Source organism: Danio rerio, chromosome 8, assembly GCF_052040795.2.
Source record: "Danio rerio strain M-AB ecotype USA chromosome 8, GRCz13ab, whole genome shotgun sequence".
NCBI lineage: Eukaryota > Metazoa > Chordata > Actinopteri > Cypriniformes > Danionidae > Danio > Danio rerio.
In genome coordinates, this window is record NC_141028.1 from 31793118 (window position 1) to 31802580 (window position 9463).

A 9463-nucleotide genomic window follows, 5' to 3' on the forward strand; every position below is an offset into this window, starting at 1 on the left:
ACACGCCCGCCAGCACGCACACAACTGCACACACAAACACGCACACTCAACTCGTATATCTTAGACTGAAAGGGCACTTACAAATAACCTTTTGTTGTTTTTTAGAGAAAGCAAAACTTCTACATAACTCTAAAATCTTTATTTGAACAACCTTTCTTTTTTTAACTAAAAGGAGAAACAATACTTGCAATACTTTAAAACAAAATTTATGCTCATTATTACACATCCACATAAAAAAAATATTTACTCGTTTTAATATAAAGTACATTGCACATATTGTTATTTAAAAATGATTAAACGAATTTGTCAGAGATACAGCATACTGCGAAGGTTTGCTGCAGGAGCAGAAGGGATAAGTAATTTTCCAAAACGTTTTTCGTCCGTTCCCTTCAAAGACTTCATTGGAATTGCTCAGGAATTATTAATGAAAGTGGGCGCTGTGTACCTGCATTTTGCGTCTCCACCCCTGCATTTAACCAATCATCTGAGCCTGTGATACCTATCCTGATTAACATCGAGAATAATAGACAATATCATGCACACGCTCGGTGTGTTAAATTATTCACATCCTTATCCATAATACCTTTATCTTCTGGTGAACCGCGCGACCATCTGTGCCGTCCTGGTACATGCGACCCTCAAACTGCAACGCGCTCAGATTTCTCGACGCTTTACAAACTGTAAACTAATCGAAAAGTTTTTTCAAGCATAATTGCTAAGCATAAAACTGGCTAAATTTCCTTTAGGCTTTCTTTCTTTCGCGTTACATAATGTGGCTGTTTTTTGGTTGGTTTGTTTTTTTGACGGAGACCGCAGGTTTATTTCTCACAGAAGTCTAGATTAGACTGCACGTTATTCAGTCTTACCGAACTAAACCCAAAGCTTTCCACAAGACCACCCTGTCAAAACATTATTTTCTTTAAGGAGCCTGACAGCTTTTATTTTATTATAGAAACTTTTATGCGCGCACACACACACACACACACACACAAAAACATTCAACATATGTAATGGATAGGCTACATGTTTGACAATTGAAACAAAGTTTAAACCGGCATTTACATTTTAAGTAAATCTTACTCTAATATCCCTCATATCTCACATGTACGTTTAATGCATAGCAATAGCATACATATTGGGGTTTGCTCTTTTATTTAGGCATCACCTTAATCCTTTTTTATATTATTTTGACGATTTGGATACATTGGATTATTTATTCTGACAAACTGTGCTTTATTTTTTAATATTAATGAATATTTTAAATGTTTTACGCTTTGGTGGAAAATTACAATTTCCGTGCGTTCTGCGGGAGACCCATCCATCTGTGTCTGAAGCTAATCTACATAATGTTTTCCACAATCAGCAGTAAAAAGAACATTTATTAGAGATTAGGCCTATTTATTAATTAGCTAAATCAGTTTGCTTGTTGTAATGGGGAGGGGAATTTTTAAAACTTATTTTGCATTATAGTATTGTGCACTTATAAATAAGTGTCAGCTGACCCCCCGCGCGCCCTAGCCTATATCATCGCATCAGGGCGACCAATATCAACCTGTGGCACCAACGTCTTTTTCGTTTTTCTCATAGAGTATTCCTGACAACAGCTGGTAGACTGCGTGAGTTGAAGTTTCACATCTCATTAAATATTGAGGTAGAGCGTTGAAGGAAAAAACATAAACAAACACCCCCTCACTTCTTATGCAATGCGCCGGCGCAGAGAATCTGAGAGGCTCTTGCACAGAGATGATATCGTGTTGCTCTTCAACTTCATTATTACCTTCGCAAAATAACCTATAACTTTGAGATATATAAATTTTAATGTGGCTTTGGTGATTATAATAGAAGTACAGGGTGATTAAAAAAGAATACCACAACTTTCATATTGATGTCTCTCGAGGGTATATTGAACATATAAACTTGTTTTCTACTGAAAAAAAAAACTTTAAGTACTCTTCACATTTATTAATTACCCAAGGTTTCATCATGTTTCTTTGATTAAACACAGATTTTCAAAATTATGGTATTCTTTTTGAATCACCCTAATGCTTCTTATTTGAAACGTTTAATGATATGCTATGTAAACAGAAAGGCTGAAATCTCCATCTCACACATATGTGGTTTTTGTGAGCCAGTGACAGAAAATGTACACGGTAAAACAAATTCTTGGTGCCTTAATTTCTTTTTAGTTGAATCAAATGAACTTTTAGTCATCTTAACTCACATCAATCAAACAGACTAAAATGTTAATTTAAACTTTGTATAGCTTAAAAAAATTTGTTGAAACCTGATTAACTTTTTAAAATAAGTTAAAGCAAAATAAAATATTAGTTGTATTAAATTTCTGTCATAGTCTTTTTACAGAAGAGCATAGTAAAATAAAATATTTTACTCTTTATGCATTTAAATGTTGTCTGTTAATTAAAACATGGCACTTTATTTACCTAATTTGTACATTGAAAAAAATATATGATTAGTTGGTCCTGACAGCATATGTTTTTCGGTCATTGTAACTTATTAATCATGTTCAAACTTAATTGTATAAGTTACGCAAGCTGTCAGTTTAACATAATATAAATTCAATGGACTCGTTGATTTGATTTAGTTTTTTTTTTTTACTTTTACTTTCTCAACTCTATAGTGACGGACAAGTAATGAAGAACCTTCACTGTGAAGATAATGATCCAATTCATTCAGCACAAGACAATATGTGAGCATGTAAAGTGTTAAAAAGTGAGTAAAACTATGTAAAGTGCCAGCAGAGCACATGCTCATTCCTATGCTAAATTGAAAAGTGAGGTTCCTAACTTCACTGGAGATAAGAGGAGAAGGAGGAGCCAAGAAAAGGGCTCGGACTCTCTGGGGACAGAGAAACAAAAGCTAAAACTGGGCCGTAGTTTCCATCTGCTTCGAGACTGTAGAAACAACCAGCGAGCAAGACAGAAAAAAAAAAACAGAGAGAGGGCATGTGGGGGTGAGGTGTACAATACATTCAAAAGAGAAGAAAAAGACACCTTTTCATGCATGTTCAGAAAGTGAATTAGAAATTGAGAAAAGATTCAGTGACGTGTTATAGTGCCGATAAAGAGTCACCGTGGACTGTGTTTGCACTGATATTCCAGGTAACTGCACCCATCCTGCTATTGTGAAAAGAGCATTTGGATGTCAGCTTTTGGAGACAACACTGTGAAATATTAATGTCAAGTAATGTGTTAGAGGCCTTTGTTGACAGATACGCATACACCTGTGCATGTAGCACAACTACGTGGTTAAAAATGCTTTGTGGCCTTTTTAAAAAAGATTGTTATCTAAGCAAGGTTGGAAAATAATAGAAAACGTCACATGAGCCACTGAATAAGAGGTATGAATAATGCATAGGCTTCCTGTGAACACTAGTCTGCAGTCTCTGATGATGCATATCAATGTAACCAAGATAGCCAAGGTTATTCTTGTGGAATCATAGATAATGTTATCCTTGAGTGCTTTTGACTTGCATTAAGTAGTAAAAAGTAGCTTGAAAAGAAAGATATAGACTTTTATAATAATGATTTGTTTAAATCAATCAACAGCTTTTGTTTCATCTATTGATTAGCACAAAGAAAATAATACAAGTTGAATGAAAGTTACACTCAAAAAATGATGTTTGCAGTTTGTTCAAACTATTTATCCAAAATGAGATGAAACAACACAATTCTTGAGTTTTTTGGGAGGACAACTTATTTGTTTTATGTTTAATCCACTTAGATTTGTAAAAACTAGAAGTTAACTTAATTCCTTCATCTTGTCCCAACACAAACCTAGCATTTTTACAGTGTATGGCAGGGCACCTACAATGAAATGGAATGTAGCCAAAACCATTTCTATAGAAGCATTAATTAGTCTGTTAAAATTAAAACTGTAAAGTTCAGTTCTTGTCACTTATGGTAATTTTAAGGTGTTGCATTGTTTACACTTCAGAATTGAATTTATGGCACCTTGACCGCTTTGAAAACTAGTTACACATAATTGTGTTACACAATTTCATAATAAAACAAATGTAACTGTATTCCATAAAAAAAAAAGTGAACCTGCAAAATGACACATATGAACATTTTGTTTGTAAAAAGCTGGAATAAAAAAACAACACTTCAATATGGCGACAATGACTGTTTTTACTCCAAAGTGCACTTCAGAGGATGATATAGCCATGTGGAACACATCAAGATTCTCATGTGGCCAGATGAGTATTTTAGGGCTTTGAATCATGATTCTTAATCTTCTACATTAAGTGTGGACCAATACGAGCGTATGTAATAAATTACAGGCTGCAGTTCACTCAACAAAAACAAGAATTTCTGAATTCTGCTATACAGCTTTGTTTGAAATTACCTGCATATGCTGTTGAACGAGCTTAAGTTGTACTGAAATAAATAGTATTAATAATAATACCAAATAATACTGAAATAAATTTTTATTAATCTGCTGCGTTGCCTGTGGAAAAGATTTGTTAGATTTGCATTAAAAATTCAAAATGTAATACAATGTAATCAGTTACATTATCAAATTAACATATGAGTTATACTAATATGTTAAAAAAGGTAACTTGTAAACCTTTGATGCATATACTGTAATTGAACTCTGTAATTTAACAAAGTGAGCCAGCAGGCATACAACATCATAAGACGCTAGGTTAGATTTAGGTTGTGACGTCAGGTCACCAAAATTCAATATCTAGCCATTGTCAACGGACAATGTTATTTTTGATGTCCAAAAATTATGTCAAATGACGATATTTGAATGATGTTAGGTTGTGTTGGAAAGTGACCAAACTCAAATGTCGAGCCAACATCTTAAACCAGTGTCATATTGATGTCAAATACTGACATTTACTCATCAGGTATGGCAACCAAAATCCAACAACTGATAGTCGTATAGTGGTAACATTCACACAACGTCAACCTGTAACATCATTAGACGTTGATATTTGGTTGATTTTAGTTTGGACATTGGACATTGATTTTGGCCTGACGTTGGGTTCTGACAACAACTGATTTTCATTTCCAAACAAAATGCAACATCACCATGACTTTGGTGTACAACGTCAATCTGACATCACGTTGACATCCTGTGTCTACTGGGGACATTTATTACCATTTCCAAGTCTGAAACAAAAAACACAAGCAAGCGGTGATATCGTGTTCAATGATTAATCAAAAAGACAACCATTTGGAAGGGCTCTTCCTTATACCCTACATCCAATCAAAGGGTTTACACTACGCCATAGTGATTAGCCCTTCAAAATGAAATGCGATGTATGACACCAAATAAGTTCCCTGCAAGTGCAGATGAACATGGGCACCCAACGTGTCCATCAGTTGTATATTTCAAAGTCTTTGGCCAGTTTTGAGCACTTCGTATTGAAACGATACTTCAATATGGTGGCAATGACTGTTTTTACTCCAAAGTGCCCGTAAGAGTGTGATATATCACCTTTGGAAAGCATCAAGAGTCTCATTTGGCCAGATGAGTATTTTGGGGCTTTAAATTAGTCATGATTAGCCTCTTCTACATTAAGGGTGGATGAATGTGAGCATATACAATAAATTGCTAGCTGCAGTTCACCTAATGAAAACAAGGATTTTTGAATTCTGCGATACAGTTATTGTTTGAAATTACCTGCATGTGCTCTCTTATGAGTTTAAGTTGAATTGATATTCCTTTTAAAAAAACATGTATGTGATGTTATATCATATATCACACTAGTTAGAAATAATCTGGAGAAAAACTGTAGGGATTAGTTATTTGTAAGATTGCCTTGTCCACCTCAACTCAGTGTCTTTCAGCATGCCGTAAAAAGAATCTGAAAGGGCAGTGGCAATTCTTCACATCTTTGTTCCTCCTGTGGCTGCTCTTTTGTGTCTGCGAAATGTTCAAAGTGAACGTCCCTACACCAACATGAGGCTTCTTGGGTAACCGTCCCATTCAAGAGTGCACAATGGTGAGGCCAATTATATTGACGTTCAATGCCCTTTTGAGCATCAGTTACATTCATTGTAAAGATATGGATGTGTGTGCATATGTATAGGAAACACCTAAACTGTAGGGGCATTTATTCTTTTTGTTGACTTCCTCAAGGGGTTGGGTTTCTACCAGCGTGTCATTCCCTTTCCGATGAACGAGAGGTTGCGCTAGTCAATGGTTGAGGTAAAAAAATCGGCTCTCGTATTGCTAGAGGCACTTTTTAAGTCACACCTCAAAACATGAAGAGCAAGTCTTTCTTTAAAACTTGCCGAGAAGGATTTGACATATAAATTACAAGGAGGCAGCGATGATAATGATTTGTGGTGTGGACCCCCTGTGTTGTGTGTGTGTGTGTGTGTGTGTGTGTGTTTTATTTAGTTTTGTTTTGTTTGTTTTTTGAATGCAGAAATTTAATGCCATTTAAACAGACAATACTGCATAATGACACCATAAAAGAAGGTTCTTTGACATCTTAGTAAATTTATACAAATAAAAATAACATTTACATAAGTATTTACAGTTTTTTGCCATCCTAAATAGCAGACAATTACTGAATTAACATTGAACAGTCGAAAGATTGAAACTGCATCAGGTTTGCACCCTTAAATAATGTTTTTTAATGATAAAAACCAATTCAAGAACACTGAGGCTGTGAAGTTAATGAGGTAGTTAAGTGATTAACTGAGTGTTATTAAGAACTGATGATGAACAACTGCTGTTAACAAGCAGAATCACTGAAGGAACGCAACACCTTCAATTTGACATTTTTGTGTCATACAGGTACAAAGGCCTTAGTCACATTTTCTGAAAACATTAAAAGTAATTCATCTTTATTCTTATAGCACTTTTGCAATGTAGATTGTGTCAAAGCAGCTTAACATAGAAGTTCTAGTAAATTTAAACTGTGTCAGTTCAGTTTTCATAGTTGAAGTTCAGTTTGGTTAAGTTTATTGTGGTTTAAATTTCACTTCTAAAAGTCCAAAAACTGAAGACAAAATCTATTGATGCGCAGCTCCACAAGTCTAAAACCAAGCAAGCCAGGGGCGAGGAACAAAACTTCACCAATTGATGAAAGTAAAGGCAATAAAAAAAAATGCCACATAAGACAGAACTAGAGGATTGAAATGGGTAGAGGAGCGCAGAGCCTGTGGTTGTTAAGTAGGCAATTGACAGTGCCTTGAATTTGATGAAAGAGACAATTGGCGCCCAGTGTAAACTAATAAATAGAGGTGTGATATGCACTCTTTTTAGTTTGTTGTATACCACTCTCTCTGCTGCATTCTGGATCAGCTGTAGAGGCTTGATGGTGTTGGTTGGGAAGGCCAGCCAAAAGTGCTTTGCAGTAGTTCAGCCTAGACCAGTAGTTGAGCACCATGTTCTCATGGAAAGGGTCTGATCTTCCTTATGTTAAATAGAGCTAATCTGTACAATTGGGCAAGTAAAGCAATTTAGTCAGCAATTAATGTCAACTGGTCATCAAGAACCACTCTTAGGTTCCTGAAGGTCATGAAAGGAGTTATGGTCGAGGTGTTCAGCTGTATGGTGAAATTGTGGATAAGTGTGGGGGAGGCCAGGAATATTATCAGTTTTGGAAAGATAGAGTTGAAGGTGATTGTCCTTAATTCAGCCAGACGTATCTGTCAAACATGCTGTTATTTATGCAGTGATTATTGGGTCATCTAGCTGTAATGAAAGGTATGGTGTCATCAGCATTATAGCTATGGTAGGAAAGGCCATGTTTCTGATTGACAGACCCCTGAGACAGAGCCCCGAGACACCCCAGCAGCCATATTTTGAGGCTGGACACTTCACCTCTTTAAGAAAACTTGAATGACCTATTGAGAGCTGAACCACTTGAGTGTGGTTTCCGATATGCCCATTGTCCTGAGGGTTGCCAGGAGAATTTAAGCTTAGTCCCTTTCTTCATCAGAGGTTGCCACAGCAGAATGAGCCGCTAACTTATCCCACATATGTTTTACACCAGTGGTCACCAAACTTGTTCCTGGAGTGCCAGTGTCCTGCAGATTTTAGCTCCAACCCTAATCAAACACACCTGAACAAGCTAATCAAGGTCTTGCTAGGTATACTTAAAACACCCAGACAGGTGTGTTGAGGCAAGTTGGAGCTAAACCCTGCAGGGACACCAGCCCTCCAGGATTAAGATTGGTGACCCCTGTTTTACACAGTGGATGCCCTTCCTGCTACAACCCAATACTGGGGGAAACACCAATACACACTCACATGCACACACACAAACTATGGCCAATTTTAGTTTATTCAATTCACCTTTTGCTCATGTATTTGGATTGTGGAGGAAACCCACTCGAACACGGGGAGAACAGAAATGCCAACTGGCCCAGTTGGGACTTAAAACAGTGACCTTCATGCTGCGAGGCAACAGTGCTCAGCACTGAGCCACCGTGTCACCCCAGAATTTCACACTTCTTTTCACATATTATGTGTAGCAAGAATATAATGAATGTAATCTATTGTGGAATAATGGTGTTACTTAAAAAATGTGGAAAAAATGATGCACTTTGAAAACCTCCTGGATGCACTGCCAAAAAAAATTTTTTTTAGTCCCCTTTAGACATGCTGTCTAAAAATGTAGGTTTTTTTTTTTAAACCTAAATTGGGTAAATTATGAACATTCCCAACCAAATGAAACAGAGCTTGGGTTTGTTTGTATTTACCAACATTTGGGTTATTCAATTATTGATTTTCTTTTGGCTAAGTCTTTATTTCAGAGGTCGCCACAGTGAAATGAACTGCTAACTATTCCGGCACATGTTTTATGCAGCGGATGCCTTTCCAGCTACAACCCACTGGTAAACACTCATACACAAACAGGCATACACTACAGCCAATTTAGTCAATTCAATTCACCCAGTGCATGGCTTTGGACTGTGGGAGAAACCAGAGCACCCATAGGAAACCCACATAAACACAGGGAGAACATGCACAAAAAACCACTGAGCCGCCTTGTTGCCCCACATTTGGGTTGAACAGTACAAAAATAACTTTACTTTCTTGTCAAATATCCGTCATTAAAGCATTAGTAGACCTACTACAGCTAACACTTAATCTTGATGCACCCTCAACAGAGTAACTTTACAAGTATATAGCAGCTTTTTCTACAAAACCTATGACTAACCTAACAGTCTAATGCTACAAAAACCGGTGGTTGGTGTGTAGTACATTAAGTAGTATATTAAGGGGACCATCATATCATCATATTTCATTAAATAGCTTTATATTTTCCATATTTTTTGCCAATTTTATAAGATGTTTTCTATCTGTAGTTTTTGAGCATATTTTCATTTTACTTTTAGCTATTTTAGTTCATGTAAAACTAAATATTAAAAAAAATTATTTGTCAGCTTAAATAAAATAAGTTTGCATCTTTTATATTTTATTTAATTTAATGCTATGGCACTTTGGCTTAGTGGCTAGCACTGTTGCCTCA

The 9463-nt window shown here is 36.2% G+C and overlaps 1 long non-coding RNA gene across 1 annotated transcript in view; it reads right to left on the reverse strand.

Moving 5' to 3' along the window:
• Positions 1 to 9463, reverse strand: part of LOC141375650 (uncharacterized) — a 54358-nt gene that overhangs the window by 15543 nt on the left and 29352 nt on the right. The window lies entirely within an intron of this gene.